Source organism: Leptopilina heterotoma, unplaced genomic scaffold (assembly GCF_015476425.1).
Source record: "Leptopilina heterotoma isolate Lh14 unplaced genomic scaffold, ASM1547642v1 Lhet_247, whole genome shotgun sequence".
NCBI classification, from domain to species: domain Eukaryota; kingdom Metazoa; phylum Arthropoda; class Insecta; order Hymenoptera; family Figitidae; genus Leptopilina; species Leptopilina heterotoma.
This window is the reverse complement of record NW_025110963.1, coordinates 1268925-1283088: the sequence shown is the minus strand read 5'-3', so window position 1 is coordinate 1283088 and position 14164 is coordinate 1268925.

Below are 14164 nucleotides of genomic sequence, written 5' to 3'. Positions count from 1 at the left end.
CACTTCAGCTGCGATTTGGAAAACATGCCAACTCAAAATTGACGTTCATTTTTTTCATTTTAGGTACAAGAAAGAAGTTGTCCATCAAATAATAAATAATTCAAAAAATTAGTAAAAATATTCCTTTTTCAAAGAAAAATAACAATTATGCAAAATGCAACTAAAAAAATAATTTTTGTACAACTTTATAATCTTTGCTTCAAATTTTTCTGTACTGACAAATGTCAATCTAAAATAAAAAAATTAACGTCAATTCTGAGTTGGCATGTTTTCCAAATCGCAGCTGAAGTGGCATGTTTCTCACGTGTTTTTTGAAACGGCACGTTTTTCGCGACTAGTCTGAATTGGCACCTTTCTGCACCTAACCGACGAAATTTCAATTTTAATTTATTACACAACTTTATTTGGATAAAAGTGTCAAGTGGACTTTCGAAATAGAAATAAAATTTCCTTATAAGAAAATTTTCCCATTTTCTCAAATGTGTAAATAATCCTTTTATATAAAATAGTCACCATAAAATGAATTGAAATTTATTAAGAGATATACTGGACAGGTATCACAACTGTCTTTCTTTGAAGATCGGTATTTTGATGATGGTATATAAATTCTTTTTTTTCTCTTTAATTTTATGTCTCCAATATAAGGAAATGATAAACGACCCATATAATTCATTTGCATATTCGAGAATATTGAATGCCGCTTATTATATACTGTATAGTCTTTCGTTTATTTAGTCAACCACAAACATTTTTTTGATGAACAGAAAAGTATTTCCAAGATTTCAGTATTCATTGAAAAACTGAACTAAAGATATTTTTAATTATCAATGCTATTAGAATATCCTTTTTCTCTTCCAATAAGAAATGAGAAGCTTTTCAATGTTTGATCTATAACTGGATAAGTTCTTTTATATAGATGAGAAATACCGAGAAGATGTGGAATGCCTTAGATTTATTATTTTTATTCCTGAGTCTTATTTTTGTTCTCTCTCTCTCTGCGCCTCTTTTATATAGGAGCGCTCTTCCGGATACTAGTTTTGTCTCTCTTATCTGCTAATGTATTCCACTCGTAGCGTTTAAAAGACACCTGGATATTTATCGTTGGATGAAAAGGGCGAGGTCCATACGATACGTACGTATGTATAATATATTCGATTCAAGTTCTCTTCTTTATTTTGATAGCTGATAAATAGCCTAATCTCTACCCTATTTCTACTGAGTTTTGCGACTTTTTTATTTATCTTTCAACGTTCTAACATACACTTAATTCAAGTTAAGATTCACTTTTTTAATAATAGTGAAATAATCTCCACATTACTTGTTTTTTTGCTTTTATGAACCTTTTTTTGAAACTTTTGAAGCAGTAGTGAATCCTCGCGCAGGTGCAGAACTTAAGTTTGCAGTAATGTTAAAAATATTGTCTTAATATTTTAATATTGTGAAAAATGTTGGAATATTGTGGTAAGAGATTTATAATGAATGAAATGTTCTGTTCTCCGTAAAAAAGTATGCTTTAGAAATTAAACTACCAACAATTCGCGGGCGGCTAACTTCTTACTTACTTTTTTCAATAAAATTAGCAATTTTAAAAATAATAAAACTAAAAAATTTGTAATACCATTAATATAAAATATGAATTGAAATATAGTTTTAATACTGTTATAACTATAATAATCATATATTCTGAGACAGGAAATTCAGAGCAAAGTCAGGGATTTTTATTAAAAGTACTAAAAAAAATTAAATTTTTGGAATTAAAAAGTTTTTAATTTGAAATTTTAGAAATTTTCAATGAATTTAATTAGAAAAAAGAACTCAGATTTTTAAAAATTTTTAATAATATTCAAATTCTTTTAAAATAAATTTTAAGTTTGGAGAAAAGTTACAAATGATTGCAGAAATTCAATTATTTTCAAAAGTAATAAAATACTTCTCTAAAATTGAATTATTTTCAAAAATTTAAGATCGTAATTTTGTGACAAAAGAGTGCAATAAAGAATTATAAAAATCTAGATTACCACAATATATATTTGCTTCTCTAATAAAATTTCTCAAAATAATTCAATTATTTAAAATTTTTTTTAAAAAATTCTACGCAAACATTTAATTATTTTCAAAAATAATACAAATTTTACAGGAATTCAATTAACAAATTTTTTATAAATTTCTTCGCAATAATAATTCAATTATTTTCATAAATAATAAAACTGATCGCAGAATTTCAATTACTTTTAATACAATTTTAATTCCTTGAAAAACTAAACGAAAGTTCGTTAACATAAGTTGATTGTTAAGTATACTATTCACAGTACCAATATCTCCATCTTAAGTTGACGCTCACTAGCGTCAAATCGCTAGTGAGCGGATTTACCCTGTGAGCGGGTTACCCCAGTCTCCCCTACTTTTAAAGTTGCATTTACATTTTTCAACAAAATTTTTAAAAAAATATTACTTTCGAAAAACTTAGATTTTAAAAATTTTTATATCTCTGGCTAATATGGACGAAAAGTTCAATGAAGGCTCAAAAGATGCGTCTGAAAAAACTCTACAGAACTAAGGAAAAACATTTATACACGGAGAGAAAAATCAAGCGTTTGTAGTATGGACAGTTAAGCTTATTTCGTAAAAGAATGCACATGCGCAATATGCGTAAAACTTCTGCTGTATTTGTATAAATTTCTACGTTATCAGCATAAAAGTTCTACCTGTAACGCATGGGACGTCAGTATACTACGATTGCAAGAGATCCATGCTTTTTTAGTATATGTTTCATGCAACTGAGGTATAAAAACATGCCTCTTTAGCAGGACGTTCATACAAAATTAGCATAGGAAGTCTCCATACTACAAACGCTTGATTTTTCTCTCCGTGTAGGTGTCCTAACATTTTTTTTATCCCACATGCACAAAAATGGCGCTTTTAGATAGCTGACCACAGGGAGTAAAGTCACTCATTTGTTCGACCATATGAAAATGGCGTCCATTTTCTCCCATGTACAAACATAACCGCTGATCCCATGCGTTATTTTTGCCCAAGGGAGAAAACGGCCGCCATTTTCATATAAGTCGAACAAGTGAATGACTTTTATTCCCTGTCGTCTGCTATCTGAAATCGCCACTTTTGTGCATTAGGAATAAAAAATATCGTAAGTAACATGGGAATAAAGGCAGCCAATTTGTTTACGATGATTTTTGTGACACTCGTTCCGGTCTTGGGGCGCCCTCGACCTCCACTCGTGTCACAAAAATCACCGTAAACAAATGGCTGCCTTTATACCCTTGTTGCTTAATATACTATTTTAAGTTATGCCAAAAACGTTTTTTTACAAAATGAAAAATGCAAAAAAATATCCCAGATAGCACGTTACGTTACAGTAACCTTATGGTAAGGTAACGTGTAAGGTTACCAACATTACAGTGTAAGGTTACGATAAGGTTACCGTACGGTTAAAACGTCCCATACCTTTCCTAATGTTACATTGTAAGGTTACCATAACATTCCACCGTAATATAATATAATATATTCAAATATATTTATTTGATAAATTAATTATTTAATATTCAATTTTTATTTAGTATAAAACAACATAAAATTGTAACTATTGTATGTTACATTATATAATATAACTATCAATTTCTCCAAAGAATTGGAGTTTTGAATTATTATCCGTGATGAATGAATAATAATAAAAATTGTTAACGTCGTAATAGATGTCAACTATTAACATTATCAGTCAAGATAATATTGTGAATGATCTTTTTTTTAACAACAATTTATTTATTATATGTACACGGAAAAAATTTCGGTCCACCGGTTGCGCTGCCTATAGTACACCTGTTGTACTAACGTTCAGATGTAAATGATATCCCGGGTTCCATGCGTCATATGCGCCGAAAACAGGGACGTATATTGTCCCCAATGTTGAAGACAACACTTGAACGTTAACAGAGACAAATGCAGTGAATCAAGAAAATAACTACAATTTTGAATCTCAGTTATTGAATTTTGTAAAGAAATTCTTTTAAGGATTTAAAATAACCGTGTATATTAATTTTATAATTGATTAATTAATATTATAAATTCAAATTATTATTTAAATTAATCCAAAAGACGAAAATATATATAAATAACTTTATAAAATTATTATTATGAAAATTTTTAGTATTATATTATTATTAAATTACACTGCAAAAATAAGTATCTTATTTGATATCTTAAAATAAGATGTAAGATGGAAAAATGGTATCTTACATTTTAAAATAAGATGTTTTCTAAAGTATCTTACTGATTTTTAAGATGCTTTATACGTCTTATTTCTTCTATCTTAAAAAAGTAAGATACTTCCTGTAAGTTTTTTAAAGTATCTTAAATTAAGATGTTTCTGTCTCAATAATATGTTTAGCTATAGGTTACTTGTGAATTGTAAGATGCGAAAAAAATTTAAGTTACTAAAACCTAAAATGCATAAAATGTTTTACATATAAGCCCATAGTTAACCTCAAAACTTTTTTCCCAAAAAATATGCTGAAAATGTGTATGAAGATGCTTTTAACATCTTAAATTAAGATATTTTAAATGACTAAAAAGTGACTACCATAACATCTTAGAAATGACTACCAAAACATCTTAATTAAGATACTTCTTTTTGCAGTGTATATAATTTTATTTAAATTATTGTTATTAAAATTGTAAATTATTTCTGAAAAATTTTTTTAATTTAAAAAAAAATTATTTTGTTAAATAAGAATTAGTATAAAAATAAAATTTTTGAAATGTTTAAAAAATAAGGTTAAAATATTTTTTTTGTCTACATATGTTTTAAATGCCTACACTGTAATTATTATCTTTATAAGATAATAATAATGCCATTTTTTCAACAAAATCATATACGCGACAGCGCATGTACAATATAGCACTGGTCCCAGATTTGGAGACAAATGTTAGACTCCATTCGAAGTTCAACGCTTGCGCAGCATTAACACGACTGACGCACCGAAACTGGGACGAAATATGTCTCGGTTTAAGGGATAAAATTTGAATCGGCTACTAACACAACGGATGTACCTTAACGTACAAACGGTGCACCAAAATTTTTTCCGTGTAGGTATATACAGAACTATACCTGTCTACGTGGTTTGTGTTTTCCTAGGACCATTTCTTGTTGTGAAATTTTGTCCTACACTGTAAGAAATTCTTATTGAAATTTCATACGACCCACGATGTACATAAAGTTACAACAGACCATCGTATGAATTTTACATTTTGATTATAAAATTACCGTCTGCCATGAAATTTCAACAGAAAACCATATACTGAACATAACCTTAAAATATATTTTATTCACTTTTTTTTCTTGCACGTTTATAATATTTATATAAATATTTTTTTAAATAATTATTAGAATGTGTTTAAGTTATAAAAATGAATACTTTTTTTATAATATAATTAATGATATATACGTTTAAAATAGAATAATATATTTTTCCGAAATAAAATTTTTAAGCGTAATAAAATTAAACAAATATGTAGAACTTTCAATACTCCCGGTAAATTTACACATCCTACCATGTGAAATTTAACCAGGTTTTTATTGAAAATTCACACGTTGCTCGATTGTAACTTTATGTACAGCGTTGCTCCTGTGAAAATTAAACATTTCTGGTAAAATTAATGAAAGTTGGTAAATTTAAATGGACTATCTAATTAAAATTCTTTTAATCTAGTGATATTCATACGACATTCGAATGAAAATTTTACACATTCACATGAAAATTCAGAAAGGATTTTTTACAGTGTAATTAATTATGTAGTAGAGTGTAATGTTTATAAATTATGTAAGTGGATATATATGTTAGATAAGATTCTTGTAGTAAAAATGTGTAAAAAACTAATTAGTGTTATGATTTAAGAGTAAATAAAATATACTTAAAAATAGTTCACAAAATATAATAAAAATAATACAAAAAACAAGAGCAGAATGCTGATACATTCAATTGAGATCACATAATAAAATATTATAAGGTAATTTATAAGTAGTTCTAAAAGGAAACTGACTTTTATTCTTGTAGATGATTAATTCCTCTTTTGACTCATCTATATTTTTAATATTATTATAAAAATTTTTCGTTTGTATAAAAATATAATCTTTGATTAATTCTATATCACAAGTTTCATGCACAGTCTTATTTGAGGTTTTTGGACTAGTTTTTATTATGTCTCTAAGTATTTTGTTTTGAAGAACTTGAAGCCTTCTGTATTGTGTTTCGCTTGTGTTTGACCAAATTGCAACTGCATAAAGTAGGACCGGTCTTATAATTGGTTTATATAATATTAATTTATTTTTTAATGAGAGAGTGCTTGTCCTACCTATTAAATAATAAAGCATTGCAGCTACAATATATGACTTTTTCTTAATTTCTCTAATATGATAATTATGTGATAATTTATGGTCCAAGTAATAACCTAAGTATTTGACATTTCTTTTGAGAAAATTATCAGCTCTGTTTTATCACTGTTTAATTTTAATTTATATTTTTCATAGTATTCAACCAAAATGTTGAGATACTCTTGTATTTGTTTCAGAGCAAACCATCTTCTCAAACTGGAAACATAGAGGGCAGTATCATCGGCAAACAGTGCCACTTTTACACATTTGTGTGTGGGTAGATCACTTGTTGTGAATGATCTGTTCAGGAGACGGATACTTATACCCTGCGTGATACTAGTCACACATGAGAAATGTAGTTCGAGCCATCTGTCAGAAAGATTGGGAATTATAAGAGAATCTTCCATTAGTTCTGAGACTCTCTGAAAGATGGCTCGAACTATATTTCTCGTGCACGACTATAGTATCACGCAGGGTATAAGTATCCGTCTCCTGAACAGATCATTCACAATATTATCTTGACTGATAATGTTAATAGTTGACGTCTATTACGCACTGAGAGACCTTTGGGTCAGCAGCAGACTTTCGATAGGCTGCTACTGACCATTTTGGTGGTACGCTACAGGACTATACTTTTGGGTTGCTGCGGTACAATTTTGGCGCGTGACAGTCCAAAAGTTGATTAGCTGCAAACCAATGACGGCATCCCCACTACTTCGGTGAGCTTTTCACCAACATTTTGGACTGTCACGCGCCCAAAATTGTATCGCAGCGCACTAAAACCATAGTGGAGTTGCTATTTCATACGTTGTTCCGCTGCAGTCCAAAAAATCTCTCAGTGCGACGTTAACAATTTTTATTATTATCCATTCATCACGGATAATAATTCAAAACTTCAATTCTTTGGAGAAATTGATAATTATATTATATAATGTAACATATAATAGTTAATTTTATGTTGTTTTTTACTAAATAAAAATTAAATATTAAATAATTAATTTATCAAATAAATATATTTAAATATATTATATTATATTACGGTGGAATGTTATGGTAACCTTACAATGTAACATTAGGAAAGGTGGGACATTTCAACCTTACGGTAACCTTATCGTAACAGAGTAAATTGAAGTTTAAAAGGAAACTACTTTTCTCCAACGCCTGCTCTAGGGCTGTTTACGAGTCGAGACAATATTCTTAAGAGTCTCGTCTCGGTCTCGCTAAAGTCTCGAAAAAAAATTGTAAGGAAGAAAATAAAATATTTATATTCAAAAGATAAATTATTATTTAAATATAAAAAAGTATAAAGTAAATGTTAAATTAAATTAAATAATATGTATTACTTAATTCTACTACATATTAAATAATATGTTTTAAACAATTTCCAATTCTGCTTTTAAGTCAGATGAAGCCCAAGAATTTAAACATAGCGTAGATCGAATTGACTCATTTTTAAGAGAATTTCTGAGTCGAGTTACTATTAGTCCTGCTAACGAAAACAATCTCTCGACGGGAACTGATGTAGCTGTGATTAAAAATATATCTCTAGCCATTTTAGCTAACGTAGGGAACATTTTTTCGTGATCTTTCCACCAATCTAAAATATTTTGGTTTTTATCTGATCTTTTCAAAGCTAAATAGGCTTGAAATTCATCTTGCGAGCTACTTTTTCTGAAGAATTTTTATAAAGCGAATTAAAGTCTAGAATTTCGTCATCATTTTGATTTACACTTCTCGAACTATTCGAGATATTCACAAGTTGGTTTTCAATCTCATTTGGATGAGCGTATTCTTCATAATAAATAGTTTTAAAAAGATCCAACGAAGCATTTTCTATTTCCCTTCCCCAATCAGACAAAGCAAAGGTTTCCACTTTAAATCGAGGATCTAGGATCAGAAGAGAACAGTAAAGCCAATTAGTTTTGTGATAATGTTTTAACATTTTATCACGTCCTGCTTGAAAAGCAAACAGCAATATTTCGTCCACTTCATTCCGATCTGGTTTCTCGTCCAAGTCAAAAATAGTTTTTTCGATTTTTGTCACTAAGAGATTAAACGCGACAATCACAAGTGGAAGAGTGACATAACGATCACCTCCAAGAATAGTAGACACTTTTTCAAAATCTATTAAAAAATTGTGAATTTGTGTCAAAAGAGACCATTCGTCTGTACTTAATTTGTATTCAGCGACTTTGTCGCAATTTTTCCAAAATAGATCCAGCGCTAATCTCATTTTTATTGCAACTTTTATTTTCGAAGCAGTGCAGAAACTTTGTAAAATCAATAGTAGATCTTCTGATCGACGCAATTCTTCGAATGTCTTCCTCACTTTAGAAATAGCTGCTGCGGGATAAGGAAGCTCTAATGCATCTTGTATCTCTTCATCATCTAATGAAAAGTCGACTTCGTTTGATTCAGCTAGGCTTTCGTTATTCCCTTCTTGGACAACATCTTCATCTTCCGCATCATTTTCCGTAACGTTTAACATTTTTAAAATATCTTGCACTCCAAGATTTAAAATATGCGAAAAGCACCTAAAAAGGTTGATTAACCGTATCGAATTTGTACCCAGCTTGTTTCATTAATTTACCCAATTCATTTACAAATGTCGAATTTGCGGCTACGTTGTCTAAAGTTATACCCTGAATTTTTTCCTGCAAATCAAATTCTGTAATGGATATAAAAAAAACATATCAGCTATTGCTTTTCCCGTATAAGAGCCATTGGATGCAATAAAATCTAATGCCAGCGAATGTAATTTCCAATCAGATCCAATAAAATGAGCTGTTAAACCGTAGTAAGATTTTGAGTTAATACTAGTATAACCATCCATGGTAAATGATTCTTTCGAGGTATTAGCTTTTAACACTGCTTTAACATTTTGTTTTATTCTTTTAAACTCTGCTACGGTTTTTCTCTGAGCTACTAAGCGTGATGGCATTTTAATTTTCGGATTTAAATCTTTAAAAAAATCTTTTGTTTCTGCGTCATCGAAAAAGTTAAAAGGTAATCTTTTTTTTGCCATCCAAATTACAATTCGACGATTGAAAGTTTCCTGTGAGCTGTGTTGCTAAAAAATGACAAAAGTAAACAATATTTTAGTGAATTACTTCAAAATTTGAAACTACATTTTTTCTATTTAACTTACTGCTGAAAATAAATCAGAAATTTTCTTTTCTTTTGGATTCGTTGGTGTATCGACGGGAAAATTTTTTTTAAAACAATTAAAATGAAAGGATTTTAGATGTTTTTTTAATCCACTAATATTTCCACCTGTTCTTTTAATAATTTTTGTTATTCTCTTTTTTTTACATTCCAGACAAACAGCAGTTAAACCATTTTAACAGATGATTCAAAAGATGGTTAACAGATGATTCCTCAAATTTTGAAGTATTTGTCGTTCCAGAAACCGTTGTATAGCGTGAGTCATTGCATGATGCAAAGAGGTTATGTGACATCGCTGGTGCAACTTCCTCGTTATTTCTACTTTTTTTAAAGGCGGACCAGTTCCACTATCTTCCTCGTCCGACATTTTGTGAATTTTGTTCAATAAATAGTCACAATATTAGATTAATTATTTTTAATTATATTGTTTAACGTTTTACAATGGCACACACGACAAATGTTTTTTCTCAAGTGATTGTGATGACTGTTCTAAAAGAAAATGGCGATTTTTTTGTAGATAGTAACACCCCGGTGACATTGGTGAGTTGAAATTGTACCAACTGTTGAAAGTTGCCACCGATATCGCTAGCTTTAGTTATTCACAGGCTCTATTTCAATTAAAATACGTGGGATAATGCGCACGAAAATTTTATTTTTATTAATTAAAATTAATTCAATTGTATTTTTTTATACATGAAATAGATCTAGAAATTTTTAAACATATTTTGTAACAATTTTTACTTTATTAAAGTGTTGAATATTTCATTTGGATCAAAATTTCTACCGCAATTTTTGGCAGAATTTTAAAAAAAGATATAAGTTTTTATTATTATTTATGATTGTTTTGTAATAAACTATTATTAACATTGCAACATTATATTGAATTGTTAAAAGTAAAAAACTTACAATTAAATAATAATAAAAATATTATGTTTTTTTGAAATTCCTACCTTGATCTGAAATGGAAATTTCGTTATAAATTAAATATTCCATTATTTTATAAAATAAAATACAAATTAAAATGAAATTAAAAAATTAAATTAAATTATTATTCATAAATCAATACAGGGTATGTTATAATTAAAAGCGAAAACAAATTTCCTATAAGTATTTGTTTGAAAAAATATTTTTATACGATGAAATTATTATTTTTCACCTTTTATATTAACAGTTTTGTCTTTTTAGATTAGTTAAAATATAAGAAATAACGTAATTTTTTGTTTAAAAATTTGTATAAATAAAAATGAACGAAGAGTCATTATGTGATACATTTCTCATTTAGAAAAATTCTAGGTTAATTTAATTTTTAATATGTACGAGACTCTCGTTGAAATCCGAGACAAGACTAATATAAGTCTCGGTCTCGTCTCGATTTTTTTTCTGTCGTCTCGTCTCGGTCTCGTTACTGAAAATCGAGACGAGACCGAGACGAGACCGAGACTTTTCTCGTCTTGTGTGCAGCCCTAGCCTGCTCTGAAAGGAGTACATTTCTTGTTAGAAAAGTGTAGCGAAAGTAGAACTTTTCTTAACTCCTCTGAAGAGCGTGGCGAAAGTAAAATTTGGCGTGGCGAAAGTAATTTTCTCCAACGCCTGCTCTGAAAGGAGTACTTTTCTTGTTAGAAAAGTGTGGCGAAAGTAGAACTTTTCTCAACTCCTCTAAAAAGCGTGGCGAAAGTAAATTATGACCTAATTTTTTTTTCTTGTTCTTTGACCGAGATATATTTTGTGTCTAACTTCTTCCCTACTCAAAACATTCGTCTTTTATTATATATTAAACATAAGAACACGTCAAATTAAAATTATACGAAACTCACAAAAAAACCTTTCCTCGCAAAGCGTTGGAAAAAACGTAGTGCACTATTAAGGCCACTTTTTGGCTATCGGCTATTTTTAAGACTACATAGCGACTTCATTCAAGCATGAGTACCGACTTTTTTTAAGACTCGTTTTAAAAACTAATTTTAAGTCCAGTAAGACTACTTTTTGTTACTTCTTAAAATTAGCTCGTTTCGTCGGCTTAGTGGAAAACTGTACCATTTCAGGTATTCGTTATAAACTGTACCATTTCGATAAATTGTTTTAAAACATACCATTTCGAGAAAAAAAGTTTTTTGCATTTTTTCCAAGTTTGTCAACACTGCTGCTAGACATAAAATAAGGTTATGCTTTTTTAAAAAACGGTATCTTAAATATACTCTTGTTCATCTTTCCAATGTATTAATTCAAAATTTCTAATAATTTAAATTAATTGCTTGTTAATCATTAGAAATTCTTTAGTGCAACGCTTTTATAGATCTTCATCGAAATGGTATGTTTTATAACAAACTTTTGAAATGGTATAGTTTATAACGAATACCTGAAATGGTACAGTTTTCCACTAAGCCGACGGTTTGTAGACTTTATTCAAGACTTTTTTTGTGTACACTAAAAAAAAATATTTATGGTACTTAAATAAATATGACATGCTGATTATCAGCACTGAGTGTGCTGAATTTAAGGGAATCATGTTAAAATAACAACAGTTGTAAACTTTTTACACTACCGGCGGAAATTGTGCGAACGCTAACATCTCGAGCTATTTAAAAACACACCCGCACAGAAAGAGTGATAACTCCGTGAAAAATGAAGCTTATTAAATTTACAATGAAATGCCACTATTTTAAGTTGTATTGCAAAAATAGGAAGCGCGATATCATGTTTTGAAGACAAAAAAATAATTCTATTTTTTTCGGAATTCCTTACCCTTACTTTGACTCCTGGCAAAATTTAGAAAAGTTGATGAAAAAAATTGTTACTTTCATAGACTATTCCTTGTAACCTAAGCTTTAAATAGAGACCAAGAACAGCAAAAAATATTAACGGGTACGGGTTCCCGAAATATTACAAAAAGAGTCGGACCGTGCGAAGCAAAATTTTCAATCATCGATTTCTCTAATTTGCCATTGAGTCAATTGCGTGGTTGTGAAAAAAGTGTCGAAAATTAATTTTATCAAGTACCTACAATTTTACTGAGATGCATTTTTTAATTTAATGTATTATATAATGATATGTAAAAAGTGGATCCCAGTAAGAATGTACTTGGTAAAATTCATTTCTGACACTTTTTTCACAGCCACGCAATTGACTCAGCGGCGAATTAGAGAAATCGATGATTGAAAATTTTGCTTCGCACGGTCCGACTCTTTTTGTAATATTTCGGGAACCCGTTAATATTTTTTGCTGTTCTTGGTCTCTATTTAAAGCTTAGGAACAATTTTTTTCATCAACTTTTCTAAAATTTGCCAGGAGTTTTGACTTCTGGCAAAAAGAAAAGTTTATCAACAAAATTGTAAGGGTAAGAAATTCCGAAAAAAATATAATTATTTTTTTGTCTTCAAAACACCCAAGTAGAAATGTTTGTTTTCGCGGTTACTTGTCACTTAGTTTAAGTATGTTTAGGTGTTTTTAACAAAATTTTAAAGTTTTGGTCTAAAATTTACAAATAGTAGATTTCAAGCTACGATTTTAATGAGAAATTACAAAAAAAATTGAGAGAGTGCCAATATCACAGAATATTATTGAAAAAGCGATAGGAGAAGTATTGCTGAATAAAAATAGCATTCACGGAATACCCAGGAACCTTAATTTACAATATACAATAAGATTGGAAACTGCAGATAATAATTAGCAATCATTATTCATTACTCCCCGGGAGTTATCCATTACGCCCCGGTTCGGGGCGTATTTTGGAGCTCTGCATTGCTCCAGAAAAACTGTTTTAGAATAAAAAGTAAGAGTCATATCGGGACGTTTGTAGTCTTAAAAGAAAGCTGAGATACCAGAGTAACTTTTCTGGAAGATAAACATTCAATTAGGACAAAAATGTCCGAGTAAAACAACAAAAAGTGAAAAGTTAGCCATTACGCCCCGGTCTCCCCTACCTATTAATTAATAATTAATAATATATTAATTAATCTCCTCTCCTATAATATTAACATATTCGTCGTCGTTCGTGTATTTCCGTATTTCATCGTTCGGTCGTTCGACTTTTATCATTTATTCATAGTATCGTATATACATATACTCATTGTACATACATATACGCATGCGCAGTAGTGTTCTATGAATATCAGGCATGCGCAGTTGTGTTCTGTCAATGTCAGGCATGCGCAGTAGTGTTCTATCACTATAAAGCATGCGAAGAACATTCAGAACTTCAAAATTTAATTTTTTAATCCATACACAATCTAAAAATTATTTTTCTACAATACAAAATTTACAAAGCCCAAAATATAAAATTTCCAAAATAAGAAGTGTTGAATTGTAATGTAAGTGAAAAGAATTAGATTATTGAGTATTGAGACTTAAAATTCTATTTCTGTGCAAGATATTTAAAAAAAATCATTATTTTCAATATTTTACAAAAATTTAAATAACTTCTGAAAACATGAACACTTTTTAATGATCTTAAGCTTCTTTTAAAGGTTATTCTCTACAGAATGGGAATTACTTGTAGACATTAACGTGTAATTTTTTCTTAGAAATTGCAGGTCGGCAAATTTATACCCAAAAATTTCAATTTGAAATAATTTTTTTGTACAAAAAACTATCCTACAAAAAATATAAAACATGATA